Consider the following 20256-nt stretch of genomic DNA (forward strand, 5'->3'; position numbering starts at 1 on the left):
TCATTTCATGCTCTATCGCTTAACTTAACTTACTTGCTACACACTTAATGCTACAATTAATTGCTCAATTTAACTTACACACTATGCTACACTTTATCGCTAAACTTAATTGCTACTTTTTTTTATTTTATTTTATTTTCACTTCACTTAATCTTCTTCTTCACTGACTTTTGCCTTTTTCGCCACACTTTCCTCTCTTTCATTTGCAGGATGTTTCAATAAAAACCTGTCCAAGGAGGTTTGTTTCTTCCTCCCTTTCAAAATGTTTCGAAAATGAGGGAGGAAGTGTTATAACACAGCTCCAACGCACGACCTGGAGAGATAACCACGTGAACTGACCGCTCGCTGGGCGACCTAGTGGCCGGTTGGTGTAAGCTCACTCGCTCGTAACTCAAATCTCAGCTCGCATCTTAAAGCAAAAAATTGACCGAGCGACAGCTCGTATCTCGGAAAATTCGTAAGTTGATTCACTCGTAAGTCAAGGTTTCACTGTACTTATGTATTTTTATTTAAAAAATAATCAGAATGCAGACAACAACCATAAGTATCACAAAGTTTACTGTGAGAGAGGTGCAGGTGCTCTAATCTGAAAGGCTGTTACAAATTTGCAGATGCGGGTCACAATGCCAACATGATATGATGAAGAATATCCATATTGTATTCATACTACACACTTATACTGATCGATGCATACTGTATCAGTGGCCGAGCAGTAGATACTGAATCATAATCTGTAGGTACTGATAAAGCTATGCAACAACAGCAGCACTTCTTACTTCTGATCAGTCAGGTTTAAGAGAACATATGCATGATTTATATAAAAACATCTTAAAAAACATCAAAAAAATTGCTTATCAAAATTTCATTGCTCATACCAAACTTAATGTAAATAAGTTTCTAGGCACAAGGAGGAAACACACCATAACATGGGAGTGGAAAAGGTACTGAGAATCAAGCACATGGACACTAACACACATCATGAAGCCTTGCACATTTGTTGCTATTTGTGTAAGCTTTTTTTATGTTGGCTACTGGAACCAGTGCGTGTCTACTCTAGCATTAACAATAAAAAGAAATTTGAATCTGTTAATGTTAGCTGAATTTGTACACATAGCAAGACTTTTGTCAAATTTAGGAGGTGTTCATACCTTCTGAGACAAATAGTTCTCATTTTGTCAAGTATTTGTTTTAATCCATCATAGTGAAACATTTGATGGGGGGGGGTGTTTAATCAAGGGGAGGCTTATAGCAACTTTGTAACATGTAGCACTACAGAATAATTTGAATTAATTTGAATATGGTTTGAATGGTTGAATGCTGTATTAAACTACAGACACAATATGTATTCAATTAATAGAGTGTCTTATTCTAGTGAACTGCTTAATATTATCCCTAACTTTAGCAAAAAATCAGCCTTAACAGATTTAAACAATATGCAATAACATATATTATGAAAATTCATTGCTTGTTTCAGTCAATCAATTTAAACAATGGATTTAGCACATATGATACCAGAAGTGACATGACTATGACTAAGTAAAAGTGGGTACAGTTTAGAAAGTTTCACAGAGATCCTGCCATTTATACTTACTGCAAGAGAGACACAACAGTCATGTTACTCTTCTTTATTTTCATAGTTGTTAATGACATTGGTAAGTAATTTATATTATACACAAACTTTAAGTGAATGATGGACATTTAAACTGATACCTAAACATGATTCAGTTAAAAAAATACACCCTTAAGCAATGAAAGTAGAAATGTTTATGTTGCTGCAATGTTTTATAGCAGGTGCTGTTGACAGCAGCATTACACCAGACCAAACCATCATATCTTCAAGTGAAGGCAGCAACATCACACTGACCTGCACATATGATGACTCAGCTACTGATCTCTACTGGTATTGACAAAAATCTCAATCAGAACCAGAGTTTCTTCTCCTGACTTCTAAATACACAGATAGTGACACTAGATCTGCACACGACCCAAGACTAACCATCAAAGTTCGTAAAAAGTACAAGAAAGTAGATCTGGAGATCTTTCCTGCTGCAGTATCAGACTCTGCACTGTACTGCACCATGAAGCCCACAGTGACACAAAACTCAAACAGACTGTACAAAAAGTTAAGCTTGACTTTTTTTTTTCCTCAGCAGGGGGAGATGTTTACCTGTTCATTCAAGTACAGGTTCCCTTCGTAGTTCTCAGACTTTGATGTTTATTTGCTTTCCACAATGATCCTCTTACATATGTTGGTAATGCTTATTGGTTGAATAATCAAAGAACAAATCATTTAAAAATAAATGTTAATCTTTAATCAAAAATCATTTTTCTACTAAGGTTCATGCTGTTATATCCCTTATGTAATAATAAGAAGGTAACACAAATTCAATAACAATACATATATAAATAATTTAAGATGCTAATTTTAATGTAACACTTCACTCTTCATTCTTTGGCAGCTTATAGAATACCACTTGATCCAGCACTGATATTAGCCAGTCAGCTTTCTCAGGCAGCTGTGTGCTCCTTCTGTCTGTTAGTGTTGGTGTTACATGTTATTTGTGATCCATCAAGAGCTGACAGAAAAGGACATGTTGAACAGAAAAGACTTCTCTGCTCTAAACCCTTTGAGCTGACAGAAAAATATTCAGCCAAAAATATCTAGCTAAATCACAAGTTGTGGTTGAAATGGAAATGGTTGCTCCACTCCAGACTCTCACTGTGCTGCCACATGTTCACTCAGTCTCCACAGCACTAAGTGCAGTTCTCATAGCCAGTGGTGGCAGCTTTTAGCCCACTGACTTTAGCTAGCTTAGTAAATGACAGTGTAAAGTTCACATGTTAGAAATACCCCCAAATGCTAAACCATTCCAGAAATAATGATATTAAATGTTAATACTTTGATGAGCAGTTATTTCTTTGTTTATTGTGCTTGAGATTTGATATGTGTTGACATATGTTTCTTTGAAGGTTTACTTTGGTCTTGAGTATTGAATAATAAGAATGTCCCCTAGTTTGATTGCCCAGTGTGCTTATGCCTTTGATTGAAATACTTCAGAACTTAGTATCTGTGGGTATTGGGAATATGTCTTGTAAGAGCCAATTTAATGTGTCAACAATTTGTATATTATAACTGTTTGCTTAGAGTTTTGATTTGCAAGTGGTGACTTAAAGTATAATTTCTTTAACTTTCTTTGAGAGGCAATTTTGATATGTTTCAGTATTATGTCTTATGTTTCTGATGTATAATTTCTGTTCTGTTTCTTTAACGGCCACACACGAGGGAAATAAAAGAGAAACAGTTTTCTTACCATCTTGCTGTCATTGATGGGTAAAACTTGTGTTTAAACATTTGAGGAAACATGAGTTAAAGGAATTACAAGTGTAATATCATAGGATATAAGAACCAACTGGATTTTGTAATTTTGTGTTTAGATTGAACTCGCATTTGTTACGGATTTTTTCGTGACTGACTTCTGTGACGAGTAAGAACCCATTTTTCCTGCCACTTTAAGTTAATCCAGGACTTTGCATCTACATGTCTGTTACCCTTTGAGACCCTCAACTGCAGCTGCAGAACCTGTAAAAGAAAGCATATCTGTTTAGGAAACTTCTAAGTGAGATTTTTGTTTGGTCTCATATGTAACCGTAAAAGTTATGTATTAAGTTATTTCCGGATTATTTGTTACAGTTACAGTTTCTGTTGCAGCTGTGAGAATAGCTAGCTAGCAAGCTAACATTAGCTTGCAGAGTCAAATGCTGCACTCATACAGTTAACAAAACACCAAACCTCTTGATACCTATACAGCCTGAATTCAAGTATAGCATTTCTTTCCCAATTTCTACTTGAAATAAAGTTTCTCAAAGGTTAAAGTACTGTGAGTTATTGTGTCTCTTGGTGTTAGAGTCCTGAGAGATAGCCCTGACCTCTAACTCCAAAGGAAATATTTAAGAGGTGAAGTTACCTGCAATGGGTTGATCAGCAACAGTGGAATAGTTCTGTGTTGTATAAGTGACCCAGTTCATTGTCACTGATTCTGTGAAGTGATGACTGTACAATATTTTGCTCCAACAGCATCACTTCCTGGGTGTGGCCTTCTAGAGAAGTGTAAAGTTCAGCACATACAGCACTATTATACAGAATCCTCACAGAGCTGTGTTCAGAAATGGATCAACTATACGACTTACTATACATAGTGAGATACATACCACTAATTCTCACTGTAGCTACAGGTAATTTTCAGTTAATTAACAGAAGTAACTAATATTCATGTTCTATAAAATTAATTAATTTATTTGTAATGTTAATCTTTGGGGTATTAAAAAGCATTTTTAGAATGTTTTGATATCTGTATTATATCTTTATTAATATTCTTCTGCACAACAGGCAGTTTTGCTGATAAAATTGGGCCGAAGGATGAAGATGCCAATATTGTCTTTAAGGAAACAGACACTGTTACTCTGAGATGTTCATATGAGTCAAGCAGTGATGACATTTGGCTTTACTGGTACAAACAATATCCTAACAGCGCACCACAGTTTTTACTGTTTAAAGGTGCAAAGTCAGAAATTTCAGTTCAGTTCAACCCCTCTGGCTCTCGATTCAATGCAGAAACATCCTCAGTCTTTACTGAACTTACTATCAAAGATCTGCAGATCTCAGATTCTGCACTCTATCACTGTGCTCTTCTAGTACTAGCACAGTGATACAGAGTCATTGGGAGACTGTACAAAAACCCATGAAATAATACATTTGAAGATAAATGTTAAAAAGATAAATGACAAATATCAAAAATACTTCCTTTACCAACTTATCAGTTAACCACAGACACAAAAGACATTTGTGGTAACATATGCAGCTGAAGTAACAGAAAAAATAAATACATGTCACCTGTGGCTGGTGTGTACGGTTTTAAATTCAATTCATTGTACTTTGCCAGTTTTTCCTATTTTCATTAATTTATACACCGATCAGGCATAACATTATGACCACTGACAGGTGAAGTGAATAACACTGAGTATCTTCTCATCATTACACCTGTTAGTGGATGGGATGTATTTGGCAGCAAGTGAATATTTTGTCCTCAAAGTTGATGTGTTAGAAGCAGGAAAAATGAGTGTAGGTGTGTATGGATTTGAGCAAGTTTGACAAGAGCCAAATTGTGATGGCTATACGACTAGATCAGAGCATCTCCAAAACTGCAGCTTTTGTGGGGTGTTCCCAGTCTACAGTGGTCAGTATCTATCAAAAGTGGTCCAAGAAAGAAACATTTCTGATAGAAAGGTGTGCATCACACAGTGCACAGTACACAGTGCATCACAGTTTGTTGCGTATGGGGCTGCATAGCCGCAGAGCAGTCAGGGTGCCCATACTGACCCCTGTGCATTGCCAAAAGCACAAACAATTGGCATGTGAGCATCAGAACTGGACCATGGAGCAATGGAAGAAGGTGGCCTGGTCTGATGAATCACGTTTTCTTTTACATCACGTGGATGGCCGCATGCATGTGTGTCACTTTCCTGGGGAACATATGGCACCAGGATGCACTACGGGAAGAAGGCAAGCTGGCAGAGGCAGGTGTCATGCTTTGGGCAATGTTCTTCTGGGAAACCTTGGGTCCTGCCATCCATGTGGATGTTACTTTGACACATACCACCTACCTAAGCAACGTTGCAGACCACCTACACCCTTTCATGGAAATGGTATTCCCTGATGGCTATGGCCTTGTTCAGCAGGATAATGTGCCATGCCACAAAGTACAAATGGTTTAGGAATTGTTTGATGAGCACAACAGCGAGTTTGAAGTGTTGACTTGGCCTCAAAATTCCCCAGATCTCAATCCAATCGAGCATCTGTGGGATGTGCTGGACAAACAAGTCCGATCCATGGAGGCCTCCACCTCAACAGGTCATGGCTGTTTTGGCACAATATTAGGCAGGTGGTCATAATGTTATGCCTGATCAGTTAATGTACAAATACAATTAAGATTTGTCATATATTCTAAGAGGCACAGTTGATTATAAACATGAGCTTAAGATGCTTTTTGTTGTACAAGTAGTTTTGTAGCTAATGAATTTGTTCTAATGATACAGTCTAATTTGTTTCTAATGAAAAATTCAGCTAATACACCAGCAGTTTAGAGTGACTTATACTGAATAGCTTTCATAGCTCTTACAAAGCAAAATGCTAGAGAAATTCAAGCCAATTCCTTATTTTTTAAAAAAAACCTTTACACTTTATTTAACCTCTTTATGGTCTTTAACATTTCAGTGACACACAGTGAGATTAACCCAGTTTGGGTTAAATGGATGTAGGTGGTTCTCTTTTTGATGTCAAAATATGAAGCCTAATAATACTTTGGTGTACAACCTCTAATAAAGCTTATAATAAAGGTTATGACAACACTGTATTAATCTTAGTATTAATCTCATAAATTTTCATGTGTAGCATGATGCTAATTATAGCTATTAATAACAGTCTGAGTAATTCTGTTAGGTTTCTAAAGATACCCTGGTTATGTGCGTAACTTTCAATTCAATTCAATTTATTTTGTATTGCGCCTTTTACAATGAACATTGTCTCCAAGCAGCTTTACAAAAGAAGAAAACAGAGAAAGGGGAGGGGAAAAATGAAAATAAAAATAACTAAATAACTAGAAATAAGAATAAATTATTAAATTTAATTATTAAACTATTTTATACCTATTTTATCCCTAATGAGCAAGCCTGTGGTGAGGGGGGCAAGGAAAAACTCCCTGGGATGGAATAAGGAAGAAACCTTGAGAGGAAACAGGCTCAGAAGGGAACCCATCCTCATTGGGGCGACACTAAACAGTAAATAACGTAACTGTAGCTGATTCCTTTCTACAACAGCAATCAATGGCACATGAGGAACTATTAGGTCATTGTAGTTTCTAAGGTTATTATAGACACTAATTCTTTGCTGTCACAAGCTGACAGATCTGTGATGGTGTGAAAGTCCCCAAGTAGCTCTGTCCATGGCTGTCTCCTGGTCCACACAGATCCATCCACAGTATCAGTGGGCACCACCAAGCGACGAAACTCCGACCAGGGGTAGGGCAGTGGTCACAATGGAAACTGGCAAACACTGGGAGCTCAGGAGTGGGGTGTATAGCTTGACAGAGAAAGACAGAAAGAGAAAGAGAAAGATATTAAGTATGATTCTGATCGTGTGATGTTTAAAGACAATGTAAGATTATGTATAAAGTGCAGGCAGGGACTCCGGCAAGACTAGCTATGACAGCATAACTAAAAGGGAGAGCCAGAAGGTGACAGACATGAAGGCTTCCCGGGACATAAAGCATCCAACCACTTCACAGTCAGCAAACCTGAGCAACTTGCGAGGGTGGTAAGATGACAGCATCCAAACATCCCAGTACACCAAACATTCTATGCCCATGAACCTTTACCTAAGAACTATATATTAAAAGCTTGACTAAACAAATGTGTCTTCAGCCTAGACTTAAACATTGAGACTGTGTCTGAATCCCAAACACTAATTGGAAGGCTGTTCCATAACTTTGGGGCTTTGAAAGAGAAAGCTCTGCCCCCTGCTGTGGCCTTTGCTACTTGAGGTACTACCAAATAACCTGCACCCTTTGATCGGAGTAGGCGTGGCGGATCATAAAAGACTAAAAGATCGCTCAAATACTGCGGCGCAAGACCATTTAGTGCTTTATAGGTCAGTAACAGTATTTTATAATCAATGCGAAATTTGACTGGGTCAATAATCACACCAAGATCTTTTACTGCTGGACAAGATGAAACCGAAAGACCATCCACCGTTTACCTGTAATCAGAAAGCTCACTTCTAGCTGCATGTGGACCTAGTACTAGCACCTCTGTCTTGTCCGAATTAAGCAGGAAGTTAGTGGCCATCCAATGTCTAATGTCCTTTACACATTCTTCTATCTTAATAAGCTGGTGTCTCTCATCTGACTTAGATGAAACATATAGCTGTGTGTCATCGGCATAACAGTGGAAGCTAATACCATAATTATGAATAATTGCACCAAGGGGTAACATATATAGGGAGAAAAGCAGTGTGCCTAAACAGAACCTTGTGGAACACCATAACCTTGGTATGCATAGAGAAGTCACCATCTAGATCTACAAACTAATGTCGGTCAGTCAAATAAGACCTGAGCCAGGAGAGGGCTGTTCCTTTAACACCAACAACATGTTCTAGCCTATCAAGTAGAACAGTGTGGTCAATGGTGTCAAAAGCTGCAGTAAGATCAAGTAGCACCATTAAGGAGACACAACCCTGATCAGAAGCCAGTAACAGGTATGAATATAACTGCTGTGCTACAGCCTTTTCTAGGATCTTGGAGATAAAGGGCAGGTTTGATATTGGACTGTAACCAAGGACTCATGAACAGTAACCTGTTTATTTTGGTTATGCACTCCCTTCCCAAAATGGAGGACTGTTGAGAGGAGGTTAACTAATGTTACTGTATATTTTACTTAAAGGAAAAGTTCACTTCCAAAACAAAAATTTTCAAATGATTTACTCACCAAGACATCCAAGATGTTCATGTCTTTCTTAAAGAAATTATGTTTTTTGAGAAAGACATTTTAGGACAAACATTTTCTCCATATATTGGACTTCTTGTTTAGCTTGTCTAGCACTAGCTCTGGGATGCATGTCCGCGATGCTACCTATTATGTAATCACGTCAAAAGGTCACGTGTGACGTAGGTGTAACTACAGACCCAGTATTTACAACGCGAACGTTCAAAGACCAAGAAAGTGCAACTAAGTCAAATGCCCTTTACTAACAAAAAGGTACAATGAGAATGTATGGGTGTGTTGAGATCCAGGTGCATATCATATACACGTCACTTGTGACCTCCGCAACGCTCTGTACTACATATTCACGTCGAAAGGTCATGTGTGACATAGGCAGAACTACAGACCCAGAGTTTACTAGTGTGGAGAAGGAGGACCACTCTGAAGTTGTTGCGTGTGGAATGACACAAAGTTATATGTCTTTGTGTCAGTTTTTCATTTAAATTGTCTGTTTGTGTGTACCTTGGATGTGGAAATCTAAAAGATTACATTAAACCTAAAAGATTACATTTGCATTGTAGCGTCTCCAGGTCGGCTCACTTGCTCATGGGGTCCGTTGCATCCTTCTCAAAAACTCAATTAACTATTACACAGCTCACAACTGAGCTATCACTACTTATAGTTCATTTCATTTTGACACAACCGACATGCTGTAACTCATGAGAGCCAGGTTCCGGGATGTCTGATGGGTCTGGATAACCAATGACCCCCCAACGAGACTGGAGACAAAGGAGAAATCCTGCCTCCATGAATGTTGGAGTTCTGCAGACCATCAGTACTGATAGCCCAGCCTCACACCCCTGGAACTTCCCATCAACTTGTGACCTTAACATGCAAATCACCCTGCGCCTAGCAGTTTTATAACCAGTTATAATTACACTTAAATATTTAAATTTTAAGCTAGATTCGCTACAGCATGACTGCTCAAAAATTTACTTTAAAAAATCCTGTGGTTGATCACTCTGCACCTGGATATAAACACACCCATACATTCTCATTGTACCTTTTTGTTAGTAAAGAGGGTTTGACTTATTTACACTTGGCCTTTGCATGTTTGCTTTGTAAACACTGGGTCTGTAGTTCCGCCTATGTTATGCGTGACCTTTCAACGTGATTACGTAGTACGTAGTGTTGCGGACGCGCATCCCAGAGCTAGTGCCAGATGAGCTTTTGTGTTTAAAAAGTATACAATTTTTTATTTCTCTAAGAAAATAACCAATTGTTTTGCTAGATAAGACCCTTCTTCCTCGGCTGGGATCATTTAGAGTCCTTTGAAGCTGCATTTAAACTGCATTTTGGCTCAAACTCGCGGGCACCATTGAAGTCCACTATAAGTCCACTATATGAAGAAAATTTCTTCTTCATATGAAAAAATGCTTTTCTCAAAAAATATAATTTCTTTACGACTGAAGAAAGACAGACATGAACATCTTAGATGACAAAGGGGTGAGTAAATTATTTGTAGATTTTTGTTCTGGAAGTGAACTTCTCCTTTAACTTTAAAAGAGGAGTACAAACAGTGTGCTCCAATGCACCTCCAATGGATATCTATACTGATATGGACTGGGTAATGTTTTAGGAACAAAAGGATGCCACATTGTTTGATGGGAATGAAAATGATCTATTGTTCTATCGTATTTAGTTCAAATTTCATACATATTTTAAAGTTTAAATATTTATTTACCGCTGATTAGACCGTTCAAGAATCACCCCGCCTGCTCCACTCAGCTCTTCCCTTTGTACTAGTGCATGATAAATTTTAGATTTCACGTAGTGATTGACAGGATAGGGCAAATATGGATAAATTCATGTGTTTAAACAGAAGGAAAGCAGAAATGTCACAGCCAAGAAGACCGATGGACATCAACTCAGAACCACTACCACCCAAAAAAAATAGAATCAGACAGTACAGTGAAAGCTACCTGACTTATGGTTTTACATGGATCGGAGATGCTAGCTGTCCCACACCTGAATGACTCGTCTGCAGGGAAAAGCTATCAAATGCAGCAATGGTACCAAGCAAGCTGAATTTAGACACAAAACATCACGGTTTATCCAGCAAAGACATCGAATACTTCAAGTGACTAAAAGCACAAAATGTTAAACAGAACCAACAAATGATGTCATGTGTGCATGTGTCTGAGAAAGCTCAAGAGGCAAGCTTCTTAGTAGCAGAACTAATTGCCAAATCAAAGAAGCCCCATACCATTGCTGAATCACTCATTTTGCCAGCCTGCAAGAAAATTGTAAGGGTAATGATAGGGGAGGACATTGTCAAAGAAATGGACAAAATCCTGTTATCTGACAACACGATTAAATGTCGTATTGATGACATGGCTGCTGATATAGAAACACAACAAACCGAAAAACTAAATAAAAGTGGCAAATTTGCACTCCAAATTGATGATTCCACGGATTGCAGCGGATACTGTCATCTCCTGGCCAGTGTGCGATATGCTGATGAGGAATTAGGAATGAGGAATGAGGAGAATTTTTTTTTCTGCAAAGAACTACCGAGTCATGCAACAGGGGAAGAAATGTTTATTGTCATCGATAAGTACTTGAAAGAATGTGGTCCCAGCTGGGGCATGTGTCATAGTATTTGCACCGATGGAGCAGCATCTATGACTGGAAAAGTAAAAGGACTGGTAACTATGGTGAAGAACCAAAACCCAGATGTGCAGATTACCCACTGCATGCTGCACCGCGAAGCACTTGTCGCAAAAGCAATGCCCACAGACCTGACTGCAGCATTAGAACAAACTGTCAAAATTGTGAACTACATTAAGTCATGACCTTTGAAGTCCCGATTGCGCTGGCTGTCACAGGACAAGGTGCTTTCCCGTGTCTATGAGCTTCGAGATGAACTCAAGCAGTTTTTAACTGAGCACGACATACCCCACCAAGAACAGATCAATGACGACTCGTGGTGGGCTAAGATTGCATACCGCGCAGACATTTTTAGTCACTTAAATGAGCTTAACACAAAGATGCAAGGAAAGAACGAAAATATTTTAACAGCAACAGAAAAACTTAATGGTTTCAAGGCCAAACTCAAGCTGTGGCAGGAAATACTGAAAAGTAAAAACATCAACATGTTTCCCTTAACAGCAGAGGACCTCACTCGTAAGACACCAGTTCTATTAAAATCTATAGCTGCATATCTGAAAATGTTACAGGAAAGGTTTGAGTTTTACTTCCCCGATGCTAATGAAAACTTTGACTGGATCCGTGATCCTTTTAATCCTCTCTCATCAGAATCAGCAAAGATGTTGCCAATCAAAGCGCAAGAAGAACTGACGGAACTCAGTATGGATTGCACTTTAAAATTAAAATTTGGAGACATTTCTTTGGATGAATTTTGGCTGCATGTGGGACACGAATATCCATCTATCTCAGAATGCGCCGCCAATGTGCTTTTGCCGTTCTCAACTTCTTACTTGTGTGAGCTAGTGTTCTCATCCCTGGCATATGTGAAAAACAAAAAAAGGCAGCGCCTGTCAGTGGAGCACGATCTACGAGTTGCACTATCCTCAATCTACCCCCATATCAAGAGGCTGTGCTCGCAAAAGCAGGCATATATATCGCATTAAAATATTCATGTTCATGACAGTTCCATACACAGATATTTGTAATGTAATAAATGTAAATGTAAAAAAAAAATAATTTGAGTTGTTTATAATTATTAAAAGAGTTAAGTATCAATCTTTAAATGTGTTTTGTTCCAATGATTCCCACATACAGTAAATGGTTCAAATCAGCCTGTTGACTTGCATCATCCAGTTGTAAAAGACAGATGGTTCATTTGAATGGGTTGTTTCACCTCATATTATGTCTGTTGTTTGCTCATATGGATTTAATTTTATATTTGTATGTATGTGTCACAGGCATGCTGGCTTCCGTCGCGCTTCCACGTTCCCAATCACCGGACTTCTGATTATACCACCTGCAGCCAATCTCCCCAGCACCTATTTAATGCCCTCACTCGCCAGTGGCAGCGGCGAGTATTGTTACTGTTTAAGTGGAATGAGTGACTTGCCTTAGCTATTCCGTTTGTCCTGCATTACCTGCCCCTTTTGACATTTGTTCCCTATTGTGTTGGCATATCCTATGTTTATCATCTTTTCTAGTAAAGCCTTTGTGTTTTCACCCCCAGCGCTCTCATGTGGTTGTGACAGTATGCATGTACATTTAGTTTAATTGGGTTAGGGTGCCGTGGGAAAAAAAGCACTACAAAGGGGTGCCATGCTTTCGAAAAGTTTGGGAACTACTGTTCTAAATCAAGGAGTGCAAGGGAAACATGGGACTTTAAATAGCAGGATCTGAGATCAATTAAGTTTTCCTGCTAAGATTTGTGTTATACTTAAGATAGTAACAAATTAAAACCTAATAAACACTTTACCATGTAGCTGTTGAAGTGTTTGTGTGTGTGTGTCCCATTGTTTGCAAGGTTAACCAGTATAGGTAATCGTATATGGACACTACACAAGAAAAAGAACCCATATATAAAGACAGGGACTGTAGCTTGTAAATGGGTGTGCAGGTGGCAGGATGGGGTCAGGGTTTTTTCCATCATAGGATACAGTATTTCAGGCTATAACACTGCAGCTTTAATGCTCTAATGAACCGTTTGTGCTCTAATGAACCGTTTGTACAAGTAACGAGAGACGTGGGATAATGTACGATATGTTACTTCAAAATCTAGTGGAGTGAAAGTAAAAAGTCTAAAAAATATACTTTAGTACAGTACAGATACTAGAAAAAGATACTTAAGTACAGTAACGAATTACATTTAGTTAATTACTGCCCACCACTGCTGTGTGTGTGTGTGTGTGTGTGTGTGTGTGTGTGTGAGTGAGAGAGAGAGAGAGAGAGAGAGACACAGAGAGAAACAAAGAGAGAGAGAGAGAGAGAAACAGAGAGAGAGTAAGGAAGCCCAGAGAGACCATGTGATATTATTTTTGCTTTTGTTTTCTCATGATCTCGAAATAACAAAAGTTGTTTTCTCATGATCATGACTTAATCAGAACCGCAGTGAAGTTAGTTTGATATTCGGACATTAGACAGACATTCGGAAGCGCTAGTTTAGGGGCCGTCGACAAATATCTGTACGACTGAAATGTGGTACTTGTTACTTAACTGACTACGTTCCCCAGTTATTCTAATTTCTTCTTAAATATACATATGACATGCGGCATTGCAAACAGCATTTGTTTATTTATAAATAAAAATTGAATTAATTGATAGTATTAATTATGTATCATGTGAATTAATTTGCTATTATTAATTAATTTTTTAATAAAAAAAACTATTTCTTCAATAGTTTCTAGGTCATGTGACCCTGTGACCCAAATCTAGTACCAAAATGATCTACTTGAACACCTCCACAGGGTACACCTCTTTGTATCCCAAAAAATCTCTTCTTTTATTAGAGCCCGAGCACCGAAGGAGCAAGGCCAGAGACCTTGCACCATAGGTGCGGAAGCCCTATTGTTTTCATTAGAATTTTATATTTATTTATTTATTTATTTTTATTTATTTTTTTCCTCAAACTTGCGGGGCATTTTGGACCCCTTAACATGCTCAAAAACTCTTGAAAATCAGCAGACAGGTTGGAATCTGCGGCCTGCGGCCATTAGGAAGTCACCATGGTTCGGCCCTAGGCGTGGCACACACTCGTTACAGCGCCCCCTGGAACATCTTGCTGCATAGCTGATACACACTTGCACGTATCCATGTACAACTTGGTACACACTTAGATCTCATTGAACTGAACAACTTTCACACTGCATGTCATTAAGTCTAATCCACAGGAAGTGAGTTATTTTAAGTTGTTTGCAAAATGCACCCAATGGAATTTGAAATACTCCTCCTAGGGAATTGATACAACCACCACCAAACCCAGGCTAAAATGATCTCAAGACATTGATAATGCAAAATTGATGAGGGATTTTTTATATCTCAAATGGTTCAGCCGTGAGAAGCCCTTAAACTTATGAAACAGGAAGTGGCTAATAACTTCTGTGTACATTAAGTGATCTACATGAAACCTTAGGATTATGTTAAGCATTGAAAGCTGATCACACTGATATGACAACTGTGAGTCTCGGTCATAGTGCCACCAACTGGCATCAGGAAGTGTGTCACTTTTTGAAATCTTTTCTCCCTTACTTTCACCTGATTTGGTTCAAAATCAGTCAGAATAACGACAAGACATGGCTGATGTGAAACTGTGAAGGAATTTTTGATACCTTGAATCGTGTTACTATGGCGATGATTTACATGAGAACATAATAGAAGAAAATGAATCTTCTCATATCTTACGAGTGGAAAGGCCTAATGTTCCAAAATATTTCCCATAGAGAGTGTACATGTTTATGAGAAAGGCCAGAAAGGCCTAATTTCCACTTAGGGGTGTACTCACTTTTGTTGCCAATGGTTTAGACATTAATGGCTGTGTGTTGAGTTATTTTGAGGGGACAGCAAATTTACACTGTTATACAGGCTGTACACTCACTACTTTACATTGGAGCAGAGTGTCGTTTCTTCAGTGTTGTCACATGAAAACATATAATAAAATATTTACAAAAATGTCAGGGGTGTACTCACTTTTGTGAGACACTGTATATGTGTTTATATACGTATATGTGTGTGTGTATGTGTAATATATGTGTGTATGTGTATATATATATATATATATATATATGAAATATATCAAATTATCTCAACAGGTCCAGTGTGGCACTTTGCAGCTTCAAACAGCCAGAAAAAAAAATATGGAAATGCTGCTTGTGTGTTTAAGAAGACTATTGTGTAATAACAATAAAAAACGGTGTGTAATCGTGATAAAAAATGAGTTGTTTATTTATATAAGAAAGGAGTTAAACAAATGAAGAAAATAAACAAATGAATAAAAATCAATGAAGACATTTTTTGGGATAAGAAGAGGTGTACCTTGTGGGGGTGTCCAAGTAGATTATTTTAGTACTAGTTTTGGGTCACAGGGTCACATGACATAGAAGCTATTAAAGAAATAGTGTTTTTTTTTTAAATAAAAATAAAATAAGACATTTTTGGAATAACAAAGAGGTGTACCCTGTAGAGGTGTCCAAGTAGATCATTTTCATACTAGATTTGGGTCACAGGCTCACGTGACCTAGAAGCTATTGAAGAAATATTTTATTTTTATTTTTATTAAAAAAAAAAAAAAAAACTAAGACATTTTTGGAATAACAAAGAGATGTACCCTGTAGAGGTGTCCAAGTAGATCATTTTAGAACTAGTTTTGGGTCACAGAGTCACATGACATAGAAGCTACTGAAGAAATAGTTTTTTTTTTATTAAAAAATTAATTAATAATAGCAAATTAATTCAGGATACATAATTAATACTATCAATTAATTCCATTTTTATTTATAAATAAACAAATGCTGTTTGCAATGCCGCATGCCATATGTATATTTAAGAAGAAATTAGAATAACTCGGGAACGTAGTCAGTTAAGTAACAAGTACCACATTTCAGTCGTACAGAAATTTGTCGACGGCCCCTAAACTACCGCTTCCGAATGTCTGTCTAATGTCCGAATATCAAACTAACTTCACCGTGGTTCTGATTAAGTCATGATCATGAGAAAACAACTTTTGTTATCTCGAGATCACAAGAAAATTAAGTCATGATCATGAGAAAACAACTTTTGTTATCTCGAGATCACAAGAAAATTAAGTTGATATCACGAGAAAACAAAAGCAAAAATAATATCACATGGCCTCTCTGGGCTTCCATAAGAGAGAGAACACAGGTCTCTAAGATTTGTTAATAAAGGTGAGGTTGGATGCGGATAAGTAATGGTGCAATTGATCCTTTGACTTAGTTCACTGTCCCTGTGAAGTGATGCTCTGTACAAAGTTACACTACAACAGCAGCATTTCCTGGGTATGTCCTTCTACAGACGTGTTCCCTCATGTGTAAAGTTCAGCACATACAGCACTATTATACAGAATCCTCACAGAGCTGTGTTCAGAAATGGCTCAACTATACAACTTACTGTACATAGTGATACACTGATACACACTGTAGTTGCAGGTAATTCATTTTCATCAATTACTTAATTGTATGTATTACTAATACATTTCAGTGCAATTCAACTGATTTGTATAGCGCCTTTTACAATGGACATTGTCTCAAAGCAGCTTTACAAAAGAAGATAAACAGAGAAAGGAGAGGGGAAAAAATAACTTGAAATAAAAATAAATTATTAAATTAATTTATTAAACTATTTTATCCTTATTTTATTTTATCCCTAATAAGCAACCCTGTGGCGACGGTGGCAAGGAAAACTCCCTGAGATGGTATGAGGCAGAAACCTTGAGAGGAAACCAGGCTCAGAAGGGAACCCATCCTCATTTGAGTGACACTGGACAGTAAATAATGTAACTGTAACTGATTAATGTCCTTTCTACAACAGCAATCAATGACCCATGAGGAACTATTAGGTCAGTGTAGTTTCTGATGTCATTATAGACACTAATTCCTTGCTGGCACAAGCTGACAGATGAAATGGCAGATCTGTGACGGTGTGAAAGTCCCCAAGTGGCTCTGCTCACGGCTGTCTCCTGGGTCACAGGCTGTCCACACAGATCCATCCACAGCCTCAGTGAGCACCATCTTTAACTAAATAAAAAATTTAATTTATTAATAAACTTAATTAAAAAATAAATAATTAATTACAAATTAATTCACATGATGTACAATTCATACTATTTATTAATTAAATTATTATTAATAATTTAACAAAAGCAGCATGCAATGACGCATGGCATATGTATATTTAAGAAGAAATTAGAATAACTGGGGCATGTAGCCAGGTAAGTAACAAATACCACATTTCAGTCGTACAGAAATTTGTCGATGGTCCCTAAAATACCGCTTCTGAGTGTCTGTATAAGTAACTTCACCACAGTAGAACACTGCATGCTGCCACAAATCATAGAAGAAGAGATACGGCCGGTTTTAAGACAAAGAAAATGCAGCTGTTTTTCCGTTTCTATGCTAGAGAACTTTCTTTATTTAAAGTATAAATGAGAAAAGAAATACATGTCTAATTTTAAAATGGTGTCTGACATTACCACATAATTAAAAAACGATTTCATTTTCGTTTTTTTGTTTCTGTTCATAAAAAGAAGCTTCAAATACCAAAAAGTACACGGACCCAAAACGGAAAAGGTAGGTATAGTTTGCGAATGGAATTCTTAACACTGATTGGACGAGACTGTCACTCAAACATGGAAGTTCAGCAGGCTGCAGCAGTAGAAAGTTGATTCGCGTGTATATGAGTGCAGCTCTGCTCTTAACACACTCCTTACATCTGGAATAGTTTGGTCTTTGAAACATTCCTGTGTTCTATAGGTGTGTTTAGACATCGCAAACTAATCTTTATGCCATGATACACTATCGATATATTCAAAATCACAGCATATGAGTGTCCTTCCTCAAAGTAGCATGGAATGAATTCCACTTTATTAAGTATATGTTTGTTATTTTCTTTAAAAGATTTAAAGTTAAATTTGAAAAATGATTTAAAGTGAATGTTGAGCTCCACACATGTACAAGAAGTAAAGTTACATACACAATTTCCTACTCATGGGCGTCGCTAGGCCATTTTATTTTCTACTCAGCCCCCTAAAAAGTCTGCGATTCTCCATAAACTCTTACCCATCTTTCAGCGCGTTCTTCAATCCACAGACTGCAGCGTTGCAGAGCGAGGATCATAGGACAAGTGTGTGTGTGATCAGGAAGACTCACATTTGGCTTGTGCAGTACTCAAATGTTATACACATCTATGCAATACAGTGGAATACTTCAATAAGTTTACCATTCTACCCTGCTAGTCAAACGTTTATTTTATTTTATTTATTTATTTTTATTTTTTACTATTATACCCTCATTGGGGGCTGAGAACCCCTTTCAATGAAAATCCTAGAATCTCCCCTGTTCCTACTTATGGACAGATGTCTCGTCCAATCAGCATTAAGAATTCCATTCACAAACTATACCTGCCTTTTCTGTTTTGTCTGAATTGTCGTTTTTGGTTTTGTTATTTTGTTTTCTGATTTTATTTTTTTTTTCCTGATTTGTTTATTGTTTGACTTCTTTATTTGTATTGTAAAGAACTTTGGTCAATTTGTAGTTGTTAATAGGTGCTATATAAATAAAGTATTGAATGATTGATTGATTGATTGATTTTGTTTTCTGATTGTTGTTTTGTTTTTGGTTTTGTTATTTTGTTTTCTGATTTTGTTGTTTTGTTTTTGGTTTTGTTATTTTGTTTTCTGATTTGTTGTTTTGTTTTTCACTTCTCGACCACCGTAGATTACACTGAGCTTTACTCTACTTTTCCTTTTACTAACTTAAGAGTCAAGCTTTTCTCACAAGATGGAGATATTTACACTTTTACTTTTACTTCATCATCAGCCTGTCACAATAAACATCATTTAACCATCAAATGTATTAACAGTGTATTTTAATGGACACAATATTAGGGGCTAACTAATGTTGTAGAATAAAGCCCAAATTGTACTTCTCTAACAACTCCTCAAACAGCTAGTTTGTTGTGTGACTGGTTATTATTGCATGAACCCAGTGGACACTGTGGATCAGAAACCTAGTAAATGCTCCGTTTTGGACATTCTTGTACCATAAAAGTTAGAATATTAATGCTACATTTGATTTATTTGGTCTATTCTAGTTTGATGGAATCTGAAAAACACATATAAACAACTTGACCATGTCAGATTGACTAGTTTTAAGCGTTATGTTTGTTTACTATAGAAACTAGTTTGGAGTTAAATGGAATATTGGTTCCAGATGTAGATGCAGACACCACTGATTACAAAGATATAATGTGTAATTAAATTACAGACTGGTTCAGTTTTTAAATTAGAATTTAATGATTGTATATTTATTATTATATATTATACAGTATAATAAACAATGTAATATTTGTTTGCTTAAAATATATATTAAGCTCCCTTAACTGAAGCTGAATGTAAATCCTGCATACATCTGTAAGAATCAACAATTTATCAGCAGCATTAGTGACACTGTCATGTGATGCTGTGGGGTGGAGCTTCATGAAGCTTTATGAAGTTAACATATTAGAGTACAGACTATAGTAAAATACTCTTCATCATGTTCACTGTTATATTTATGTGTCTGTGGCTTTCATTAGGTGAGTTACATTTCTTATTGTAGCATAAAATACTAATAAGTGAATGTAGGATGAATTAGTCTGGGTGGTGTTTAAGAAACAGCAGAATGTAAGCATGACTATGTAATTTAATGTAATTATATTAACCATCTATTCTTCTCTATGACAGGTGACTCCATGGCAGATCGAAAAGAGCCACTTTTCAATCACAAAGTTGTAGATGAAGATGATGATGTTACTCTGTCCTGCAGCTACAAAGGCTTCAGTGATCCTGTATAAAATCTGCAGTGGTACAGGCAATATCCAAAATCTAAACCTAAGTTCCTTATTTATAATTCCACCATCCAATCAAAAATGTCTGCTAAAGTTCATGGAGATAAACAAGTGGATCTGATAATCTCTTCTGCTGCTGTATCAGACTCTGCACTATATTACATTGCACTTTTTGGGGTCTTT

This window comes from Hemibagrus wyckioides, linkage group LG07 (genome assembly GCF_019097595.1).
Source record: "Hemibagrus wyckioides isolate EC202008001 linkage group LG07, SWU_Hwy_1.0, whole genome shotgun sequence".
In the NCBI taxonomy this organism is placed as follows: domain Eukaryota; kingdom Metazoa; phylum Chordata; class Actinopteri; order Siluriformes; family Bagridae; genus Hemibagrus; species Hemibagrus wyckioides.